Raw genomic sequence first — 12305 nt, 5'->3', positions numbered from 1 at the left:
AGACTTGAGCAGTTAAGGGTAGGGAAAGAGGGAAAAGGGAATGCTTCTGAGCACCTTGTGGCATTCGTTTCATTGCATAAAATTCAGTTTGATAGATAAAAATAGCGTCCTGTATAAACTCAGCAAACACGACCACGTTTGAAATTGAGCTATATTAGTTTAGAGAGTGTCTTCTTCTGGCGAACTGACTTGTTACTATTTCTCACTGCATCAATTCTGCCCTCTTCTGACCTAATAGGAGGACTACAAGAACATTAAAAGAAACATCTGCAGCACTGAGCAGTGTGTAGTTTGAAAATCACACCTGTATTTCTCTTAGGATCCATACATATGGGGGATTCAGGCAAAAAGGAATGAATAACACAATATGCTGGGGTATGAGTGATCAACCACTGGTACTGTATTCAAGTATCCATTTTTATTCACCGGGATGGTGAATGTCTGTCTGGATATTCCATTTTGGGTGGAATTGCACTTATATTAAATAATAATAATCCTTGCATTTGATAGTGCTCTTCATGTCTTCGAGACGTCTCAAAGCCCTTCACAGAATATACTGCAAAGTGAATTGACTGTAATCAAATCCTGATGGAGCCTGATAGCTATATGGCCTAAGTCACTGAACAGCAATCACTCCCTAGCACAAGAATGCTGAGGTCCAAGTTTTTTGTCCCCATTGCTTCCATGACTGAGATCAGCCAAAATTTCTTCTACGACCACCAGAGGGAATTCTCAAATTAAAGGATAATGTCACCCAAATGCCAAGAAAAACTTCAGTTCATAAGTTGCTAAGTTACTGATTTGAGACTGGATGACAACAAGGTTGGACACAATTAGACACGATGACCATGGGGAAATCAACCTGCTCCTTACCATTATTTTGGTGGCCACTGCTGGAGAGTACACGTATGTGAGGATAGGATCAGGCTCACACATTGTACCCCTCTCCATCTAATAATATACCAACATTCAATGTCAGGCTCAGACATTAAGAATGACACTGTGTGAGGTACGAGAGGGCAACTTGCATCCATTAAACCATACTCCAGTAAAGGTCAGGGAGCTGCTTGGAGCTGAGCTAGTTTTACATTGACATGCTTGGTAACAAAATGTTGGAATCGAGTCAATCCTCTGGATAGTCCAGTTCCTGAGCGAGATGATTCTCTGGTGCTCCGGAGCAATAGTGATGACAGACCAACCAGCCTCGTTCATGGGCAGAATCTAGAAGAGCAGACCAGTTACTTGGAGCAATGATTCCTCTCATCTGTTAACTCTACAAGCCAAAGTCGCAACATGTAGAGTGATCCTAGCTGGACAAGCGGTAGGAAGCTTGCCACACAGTATTTTCAATGGCAAGCTATGAGGTTTCAGCTGGTTGACTTCAACAAAACTTTAACACACGCTCTGGAATCTCCAAGCATTTGGTTACACCAAACTGTGCCGAATATTTTCCAGAATGAGATAAACAGAGTGCATCCCTCCAGGGAGAGAGTGTGTATTCCATAGACAGGGAAAATTCCATGTGTAACTGGCAAACATATGCAGAATTCTCAGTTTGGATACTTTTAAGCATGGTAATGAGTTTTCCCATGTGTCAGACACCTGCCGAACCAAAACAAAAATTCAAATGTATTTAAATTTGTTATAAAATTGACGTTCTTGTAATGTTATTTCATGAAACTCTATTCTATGTGTACGAGTGAGCAACTACTTTGAATAAGTTTACATTGACTTTACATTGTATATATGCAGTCTTTTCAACACACTCTGATATTGCCTCTTCTGGTGATACAGTGCGATAATTTGCTGATAATGCTATTTACTGATTCCTTTTTTAATGTGTACAGTTATTTCTTAACCTGATCCACCTTGACCCAAGTTTACTGCTGAATCAGCCTCTCACCTCTGATACTTTGCCTCCTGCTTTTAAAATAATTAAAAAGCCTGATCTACTTTTATGATCTTAAATGCCTGTAGCACATCATTCCTATTATCAATACAATATAGCTGTGCACTGATTTTGCAATTTGAAAGAGGCACTGCACTGCAATTTATTCACCATGAAGTGCTTCCAGTGGTGCTTTGAACAATGGGTCTCAAATCTCATGTTATAAATGCGTGCTCGTCACATGCAAAAATAAGAGAATAGACCCTGAGGTGGTATTTGGTATAAAAATGGCTGTGCAATTTTTTAAAAAAAAAATGAAAAATAGCTGCAGGTTCTGCCCCCTTTCTTCCTCCCCTTCCTTTCCGTGGCTTATAGGCATTGCCCGGTCTATAACTGATTCCGGCTGGTTTGTATCGAGTTAGCAGATGCAAGCTAAGGTGATTGGTGCCCCTGGCCGAGAATAAGGGACAGAAAAAGGAAATTTCCCATGTTGACTCCTGGTGGAAATCACATGTGCCTTGTAGCACTCACTTTCTAGACTCCTATCTCGAATAATGGCCTTTCAGGGGTGGTTTTGAAGGCAGCTGGTGCTATAGCACACCCCAACATAACACAGCATCTTCACCAAACAGGGGAAAAATGAAGCACAATTGAGGTGCAAATTGTTAGATCATAAAAAATGCACATTCACCCACAAAACACACAGTATATCCTATTCAGTGCTTTGGGACGCTCTCCTGATCTGTAAGACGCTATACAAAGCTTTAGTATTTTTTATGACTAATGTTGAGACAGAGGATTCCACAATGGTGTGATCAATGACATAATAAGGTCATGTCCATGTCCTCTGCTGTACCAGATTCTGAGCCCATCGCCCTCGCCCTCACTGAGCTTTACTGGCTCCCCATCCCCGAGCAGATCAAATTCAAAATTCTCATCCTCATTTTCAAATGTCATCATGGCTTCATCTGGCTCTACCTCTGGAACCTCCTGTGATCCTACTGCCCCCGCTGATCCCTTAGCTCAACAAACACTGGCCTGCTTCATGCCCACACACTCCATCCTACCATTGGTGGGCAAGCATTCTATCCCCCCTGTCTGGAACATTATCCTAGAGCCTCTAAACATTGCCCCATTCCCTCTACACTTTCAAAACCTGCCTTAAGACGTATCTTTTCGACTTCCTATTTGGGTACCTTTTCCCCCTCTCCTCCTCAGCGCTTCCATATCAGGCTCCCAGTCAGTTATATGAAACAACATTCCTAGTTGTGTTAGAGGTGGAGGGGAAACAGCCAAGGAACAGGTGTTATTTTCAACACAATTATGGGACAGGTGAAAAATAATTCTATAAAATAGTACCTGCATTTGTCATTGCACCTTATTGTGTTAAAATGTTTCAGATCACTTCACACAAAATTAGTTAGTGCAGTCATGTTGTTAAACCCAGCAGCTAATCTATACCAGAATGTCCCATAAACAATGAATTGAATGACCTTTCTATTTTTTGTGTGTGTGTGTGCATGAATTTCATTAAAGAAGGGATATTGGCCAGAAAGCCAGGAAAACTCCCTGTTCTTGGAAACAGTGCCATGGGATCCTTAATATCATTCGAACCACCATAAGCAGGAGGCAGGATCTTTAATTTCTTATCCAAAAGATGGCATTTCTAATTAATGCAGCACTCGTTCAGAGGTGCACTGAAATGTCATTTTAGATTATGAGCTCAAATCCTAGTATAACCCTGGAGCCCATAAGTTCCTGACCCAGAGATGAAAGTACAATCAGCTGAGCCAGACGGGTGCGCAATCATGGGCAAATAGTATGATATAAATCATTGTCTGAGCTATGGAAATCAAAATAAACGGAAGCTATTTTATCATAGAGCTGGTGCCCTTTAATATCATGTAAACCAGAAAGAGAAAAAAAGTAGATGTGATATCTGTTTTCAACATGAACCTACCCAACCATTCAACAGCAAATGTTTTAGAGGATTTATTTCTGGAACCTAGTCTCTGAGTGCAGCGCTCACGTCCTTTCAGGAGTTAATATTAGAGAAATGGTTGACAGGTTGACACAGCTCCATTCTTTGCTAAGCCTGTTTCATTTGACTTGTAGGTCCAATTAAGTTAAAGATAATGTGTGCAAAACATAACAAGTCCTTTCACAGTCAGTTTGAGTGAATTATGCAGAACAGCACATGCAAACATAAGACTTGGTGCGAAAGTAAATCTCGTAGACCTCTTAAGTGATTTCTGTAATTATTTTACTTTCACATTACGGTCATTTACATGCTAGCAACATAAAGTGATGTCTACTCTTATTCCCAGAGGAATGACCTCACATCTCCAGTCTATTCTACACACACATTGAGCTGTCAAACACAAAAGCTTGTCTGCCATTTCTATCAAGCTATCCTTGCTGTTATCAAACACAAAAATCTGAACTAATCTGTATTAATCAACCTGGACAGAGAAACTGGTAATCAATATTTTTTTACATGATGTATAATGCCTCAAAGTGGTACTTTTCTATTGAACAGACTGTTATTGCAAAGAGGTTTAATTGCTGCAATTCTTGTGTGCTAAAAATCTTAAAGACACAATATGTGATTAAGAGTGGGATGCGTTCAGGATGATCTCAACCACATATCTCTCTGAAGCTCTCCGAAGGTCTCAAAACAATGATGTGTCAGTTGACAATTTTTTTAAAAGTTTGCATGTTTAACACAGCACATCACAGTAACAAAAAATCAATATGCATTTCACAATTTTTTTTCATTCAGTGAAGTTTAGAGCAGGCAGCATGTTGGGCATAATGATGCCAAGAAAAGGGCCTCAAACATGGCACTGTGCTTACTGGCAATGAAATGTGAGGAGTTCTGTGATTTTTTTATGTCAGCCGTGTTACAATATGTAGCAGACGTCACAGTTAGAGTGATACTGTTGAATTATGCACAAGATTTTCTTCTAAATTGCTATTGAGTGAATTTTATCATTTCTGAGCTCATTTATGAAGGAGTGTTCCTTTCAATTATACGTTTTTGTAAAGAATCCTTTTTATCAAATGATTATATAAAATTGAGCTTTTTAATTGAAATCTGTCATAGTTTTAGAAAATTACCTTGCTTTATACTAATAGCCTGAAGCAACCACCTTTTCAAGAATATGTTTTTCATTTGCCAATTCAAACCTGCAAAGTTGCTTTTTAAAATTCAAGCACAAGGTCTTTAAGAAAAAAGGTTTGAGTCAAGGCCAGACTGGATAGCAGTACAAATACAAAGAGGCAAAGCTTGTGCAGTCATGTACTTCTCGAGCAATTGACAGTGTAGGATTGTTAAGCCCTATTCAGTTTCAGATGGCAGGCCTGGCAATGTAAGGTGAGGAGCTTTGGTTTTTATTTCAATTTTGTTACAGATGTACCAGTAAGAACCAACAACAGTGGGAGAAGCAATACCAAAATACAGGGACAATTTGTTTTTACATTGCCATAGTAAAGATTTTAGTGTTTGGAATCTCATTTGTGAAGTAAGAAATAGTGTTTACATTATAGCTTGGCACCAGATAAACCATATTTGCATAATTAATATCTAAGACTAAAGTGATTCATTTTAAAAATCGAAATCTTGTCTGTAGAAACATAAATTTGTGTTGCTTACAGAGAGTAGGACAAGTACTTTGTTTGGAAAATAAGTTTACAGGCAATTAACTTACGGTAAATTATATGAAGTGTGCTTTTTAATGATTAGATATTTAAATAATGCTTATCACAGGGCTTCTGTGTAGTGCTCCGTATTAATTAATTTCAGTGGAGCAGATGCACTTATTATTGTTGCAGGGAAAAGGGATTCGCTTTCAGTATGTGTTATCTAACATTGGTGTCATTTTTGAGCCCTTGTTCCCTGGATGTGCTCCAGGGTGTTTGTTTTATTAACAAATGAACATTTCACTTTAAATAAGATTTCCATTTACACGGAAGACTCAGCAGGTATAGCACCAACAAAGTACTTTAGTGAATCTGAAAAATTGGTCCAAAAATGGGCAAGAATCCTGCTGCAAACAGACCAATACCATCGTAACCAATATCACTGTGTGGAGGTACTGCAAAAGGATCTGCTTGTCCTATTCCACTCCAGCCAATCCTCTTAAATAGATGAATGGTGACTTGTATCAAAGGAGTCTGTGATTGGAATTATTTCTACAAACAAAATAGCCGTTAGCCAACCCTTAACAAGAAAGAGAGTAATCACAGTCTCAGTGTACTGACTCTGAGGTGCAGCAGTTTCCCTTTAAGCATCTGCCTTTTCAAGCTTTCGTTCTTGAATTCAACCCGTGGACTTCTTTTCAAATTCAGGCACAGACTGCCCATGAAAATGGTTTGACTCAAGGCCAGCCTGAATGTCAATATGAACACAAGGAGCTGACGCTTGTGCATTCATTTATTGCTGAGGTAATTTACTGTGCAGGATTCAGATAAATGCTTCAGTTTTTAATGGAAGACAAATTTGATTTTAACAGATTTTTTTCAAGCAAATGTTCTAATGACTAAAACCCCACATTCTGCAGACAGGTTGGTGCCAGCGGACAATGTTTAGTTTAAGTCTACCAAGTAAGATCAGCTTTGATAAATAATTTATGTACAATTTCACAAAAAGGAAACCAAAGTAGAGCACTTATTTGAGAATTTAGTATGGGCTTGGAGCAAAGACCGTGATTGCTCCCATGTGAAAAGTGCGTAGATCAATAATAATAAACTCTGTGCAGCTGAATAATTCAAAGGTCTCTTTTCAGTATGCACAAAAGGAATGTTTTTTTGATAACAAGAGAAATGAGCAGAAAATAATATGCTAAAGCCATTCAAAGTAAAATCTACATAGAATACTAATGTTTCAATCTTAATAGCCATACTGTATCATTCTTCAGTCGAACTCATCTTAAGCATATTGGGCTTTTTGGGAAAAAAATGTTGCCTGGAAGATTTATGCATATGTGTAGTTCTAGTTTTAGTTTATCATATGATTTGGACATTTTTGACAGTAGCTTCATTTTCTCTGACTCCAGTACTGACTGGATTAAATCTGAACCTTCACTTTTAATTAAAAAGCATAAATAACTGTGTTACAGTTCAAAATGTTGCTTAAGAAAACAAAAAGAAGAAAAACGGAATGGGGAATCATGCAAATTACTGTTATTACTGACTGGACAATAGAAACAGCATGACAGAAAGTCAAAATCAGTATTAACTAAAACCATATATATTTATATATTTTAATGGTAGAAAATCAAGATTCATATGAGATTTTCAATAGTATATCTTTGTCAATGTTTATATCAGAGTAGAGTAGGAATACGTTTTAGATATATTTATAATAAAAATATAATCCTTGCATTTGATATAGTGCCTTATCACATCTTTGAGACGTCTTAAAGCGCTTCACAGAATATACTCTAAAGTCAATTGTATATTTTGTGAGCAAAACACGGCAGCCAAATCTGCACAGTAACGCCCCACGAATAGACATGGATTGAGTGACCAAATTATTATTTAAGTACTTTGAAACATCCTCCCAACGTGAAAGGCATTATATAAATGTGTATTTGTATTGTAGTTGTGGTTGAGGCATCTTGTTTTGAGGCTGTAGCAAAGTGTTTGATAAAGGTAGAATTACAGATGGAAATTATTAATGACAAGAAGTTGCGTTTATTGGAAGTGGACAAGATACCAAGCTCAGAGCATGTCTAGACAAATATTGAAACAAGTTGAAAAAATCTTTTGAGATCTTCTCTCGATTATGAGAAAAGGGAAATGAACAGATACCTGGAAGCCAAATAATGGAGTTCTGTAGTACAAAGCTATCTTGAAACATGACGATGGGAGCAACTGGACAGTTGTCTTAAACATTAGGCATTAGAGACCATTGCAATTTAGAAAGTCTTCATGGAGCCTGACACAAAGGCTTTCAGATTGATAGCACACAAAGGAGTCCAGAAGATGTTCTCTGGAGAATTCAACAGTCCAATTTCTAATTGAAAGGTCAGATGAAGTTACATGGACTTTTGACAATGAAAAAGTTTAATATTTCAGTTAACACTTCACCCCCAAAGCGCTTCAAAGAATTTTACTGTGCGTTTGTAGGTGAATGCGATAGCTCAATTGTGCACAGTAATGTCCCCTTGAATGCTTCACCATTCAAAATAATAATAATAATAATCCTTGCATTTGGTATAGTGTTTTTCACATCTTCTAGACATCTCAAAGCGCTTCACAGAATAAACTGTAAAGTGAATTGACTGTATATTTGTGGGTGAAACGTGGCAGCCATTTGCGTACAGCAGTGTCCCACAAACAGTCGTGGATTGAAGTGACCAACTTATTATTGTTTTTTTTCTTGAGGGATTATTATCAGGCATGATTATTATCAGGTAAGGAAACTTGCCCAAGGTTTCACCCTGCCGGGAATCATACCCAAGTCTCTCGCTTGCAAGGCGAGTGCTCTAACAACTGAGCTACAGGACTCCACTCAAAAGATCCAGCTCATTCAGAGCTCTGCTGCCGCATGCTGACCCAGACCAAACTCTGTACCCGCATCTCACCAATTCTGGCCAGGCTCCATTGGCACCCCTTTACCGAACGGATCGATTTCAAGATCCACACATTCGTGTTCAAATCCATTCACTCCCTGGCACCTCCCTACCTCTCTGACCTCCTCACTCCCCAATCCACCACCCAGTGACTCTGCTCGACTGGGACCGGCCTCCTGCTTGTCCCTTGCACCCTCCACCCCACCATCAGAAGTTGCACTTTCAGCCACTACACCCCAAAACTCTGAAACACTCTCCCTCAATCCCTCCATCTCCCTCCCTTTTTCCAAGTGCTGCCTGTAAACCTTCCTTTTCGACCATGCTTACGGCCACCTCCAAACCTCCCCACCATCAGGCTCTGCCTCTGTTAAGTGCTCTGAGACGCTACCCTGCATGGAGGGCACTATATAAGTGCAAGCTGTTGTTATTTATAGTAGTTTCTCTCTATAATGATGGTATTAAAACCACAGATAATGATTTATATAATTTTTGTTTTAACTAGTAATTTGTACTTTGTATATTACGCACTGTACATCACAAAAGCTTAATAGTGAGCCATTACTATATTAATAATAAAATGAGACTTTATTGGGGAAATAGTTATTAAGAATAAATATTAATAAAATATCCTTTTGCTAACATAGTTTTTAAAAATTATAGCTAAGTAATGCAATTTAGACATTTTGTAGATTTTTTGTAAAGTTAATTAATAGTCACGGATTGAGTGACCAAATTATTATTATTATTAAAAGAAATTTAAGGGATTATTACCCCCTGAAAAGCGATCTGCCAATTAACTAATTACTTACAGAAAATTGCCTTCAAAATTAAGATTATTTAAGATTGTTGAAAATGGTGGATGCTATAAAATGTGATATAAATAGAATAAATCTAGATTAAAGTAGAATTTCGCCCCCCTGGTATCTTGCTATAAAGTAGCAAGTTTACCACATGCTGTTTTAGGACAGCATTTTAAATTCCCACTTTTACTGGAGACTGTTAAGAGTTAGCCATAGGGAAGGAGAACAGTTCACACTTGATTTGCTTGTTTAGTAGTTTCTTTATCACAATTCAAAGAAATAATAATAATAATCCTTGCATTTGATGGAGCATTATCACATCTTCGCGACGTCTCAAAGCACTTCACAAATATACTATAAAATGAATTGTAAACATTCCATAAAATGACTATGTTTTGTGGGTGAAATGTAGCAGCCAATTGATCACAGCAGTGTCCCTCAAACAGTTGTGGATTGAGTGACCAATTTATTTTTACAACAACAACAAGATTACATTTGTTTAGCACCTTTCACGTCGGGAGGATGTCCCAAGGCATTGAAATTATTTTTTTTTAATGGATTATTACCCCCGGAAAAGCAATCTGCCAATCGACTAAGAACCCAGGTTCCTACTTACTGCTAGAGATCTAAACAATTGTATTAAAACTCAATTATAACCGTTTTATTTTAAAATGTCCCCCTGTAAGAAATCACAAGCACTTTCCATTCTTTTAGGAAATTTGTTTTTGGAGTTAACTAGGGCTTTTTTTGCAGCAGTTTGGTGGATTTTATTTAAAAACATAGAAGCAATCCAATAGTGCAGATAATTAATGCAGTGTGCCACAAACTGGAAGAATTAAGTCTCTGCCGGAGAACAGTACTTACCTAAACAGTCACTGTGCCAATCACTGTTTAGGATAATAATGATGGCATTAATTTAATAGTTTCTTTGTTCTCACCAAAGGCAGGCCAGGCAATTCTGGATGATTCAAAACAGCAAGTAAATGTAATGCAATACAAAATTACATTTGTATAGCGCCTTTTACGATGGAAGGACGTCCCAAAGCACCAAGTAAAGATCATATTGATGAAACTACTGTATTTCATGAATCTGAAACAACATAGCATGGAAGATTTGTGATTGTGTTTGCGCTGTTAAGCCCTTTGGGATGTCCTCCCTGTATTAAAGGTGCTATATAAATATATTAGTATTGGAGTGAATATGCACCACAGATTAACAGGAAATGCATATGGTATTTCCTTTCAATTGTCAGTGCTAATCTGACTCAATTGGTAGCATGCTTGCCTCTAGGACAAAGGGATGTAGTTTGATCCGCACTTACAATACAATGGAGTGCTTTGTCATTGGAGGTGTCATCCTCCATATGAAGTCCCATCCACCTATTCAGGTGGACAGTCAGGATCCCATGTCAATAATAATAATAATTCTTGTATTTGATATAGTGCCTTATTACATCTTCGAGGCATCTCAGAATGCTTCCCAGAATATACTGTAAAGTGAACTGGCTGTATATTTTTGTGGGGGAAATGCGTAGCCAATTGTGCACAACAGTGTGCCACAAGCAGTCCTGGATTGATTGACCAATTTTTTTTTGAGGGTTCATTACCTCTGGAAAGCGATCTGCCAATTGACCAACAATCGGCTTCCTACTTACTGTTAGGAAAGCAGAGGCATGTGGAGTAAGGAAACTTGCCCAACGATTTGCGCTGCCTGGGAATGAAATCCAGGTTTTCCCGCTTGCGAGGCGAGCGCTCAAACCAATACGCTACAGGACTTCAATCCAATACTAGAGTCAAGGCAAATATTCATCTTCTATCCAAATCTTATAGAAGACACCAAGACTAAGATTACTTTGTCTTAGCGATTATTCCTTGTTATTTTGCGGAAGGTTGCTGGAGCAAATTGCCTGCTGTGTTTAAGTGCTCTGAGACGTTATTCTTTATGAAGGGTACTGTATAAATGTAAGTTGTTTTTGTTTGCCCACTTTATCAAGTTACAGCACTTCCAACACAACTTATTTAAGTAAATAATGTGTTGTCTGCCTTTAGCCAAAACTGCATTATTTATCCCAGTGCAAAGTGCTTTGAGATACTATATGAAATGCAAATATTACTATAATTTAAAATCAGCTGTGGAAATTTGGGTAAATATTTTTTATTCATGGTACTGCATTCCTGTGGTGTTGACCTTTCTTGTTCTGTGTGTATATCAAAGAATTCTAAGTTGCTTAAGTGTAGAGTTTCTCATTCAAAGCTCACAATGTGTTAGTGATACAGCAGTAAATAACTTGCTAAGATTAGTTACATTTTATGTGGTCTCTTTTAAAGGTTATTCTATTTATTGGCACCACTTCCAAAGTATTAAGACGCCTTGAGGATTGCTGGTGTGAGAAATAGATAGATTCCCAATACTGCAGTAGTGGTGATCTTTTGAGATTAAAGTTAAGGCACATTAGGAGAGAAATTTCACCTGGGTCTAGATTGATTCTATTTTCTTAGCATTTCAGACAATCTAGAATTTGACAAATTGTTTGATAAAATTCATTTTCAACTTTGAAGCTGTTTTCTGTAATTCTCAAAAAGAACTTCATTCTGAAAGGCTAAAAAAACAGTAAAACTAGACACAAGTGGAATTTGTCCACCATTATTATTGTAGCAGCCGAGATTAGGTGGCTGAACAGGAATATATTCCTTTTTTCCAGTGTTATCATCCCTCACCTTGATTAGCATAAAATTCATTCCCAAAAACAAATTCAAATAAAAAATATACTACTCTTACAGTCAGCTAGACACAGCAATAACAAATTTATGCAAATTAGCCTCCCACAGCAAATTAATTATTACCATGCCATTCGCCTAACTCAATATACAGAACACAAAACACTTGCAAAGGTGCTGAAAATAGATTCTGTATTTATTTCTGCAAACTCGGCATATCACAAGCACACATTTGGCTTATAATGGGTCTGCTGTGGTAACATTTAAAACTCACACTTCGGGTCTTTATGTATTGCAGGGCATTCAACATCTGAAAGAGAA

Source organism: Callorhinchus milii, unplaced genomic scaffold, assembly GCF_018977255.1.
Source record: "Callorhinchus milii isolate IMCB2004 unplaced genomic scaffold, IMCB_Cmil_1.0 Scaffold3, whole genome shotgun sequence".
In the NCBI taxonomy this organism is placed as follows: Eukaryota; Metazoa; Chordata; class Chondrichthyes; order Chimaeriformes; family Callorhinchidae; genus Callorhinchus; species Callorhinchus milii.
This window is presented reverse-complemented; position numbering follows the sequence as displayed.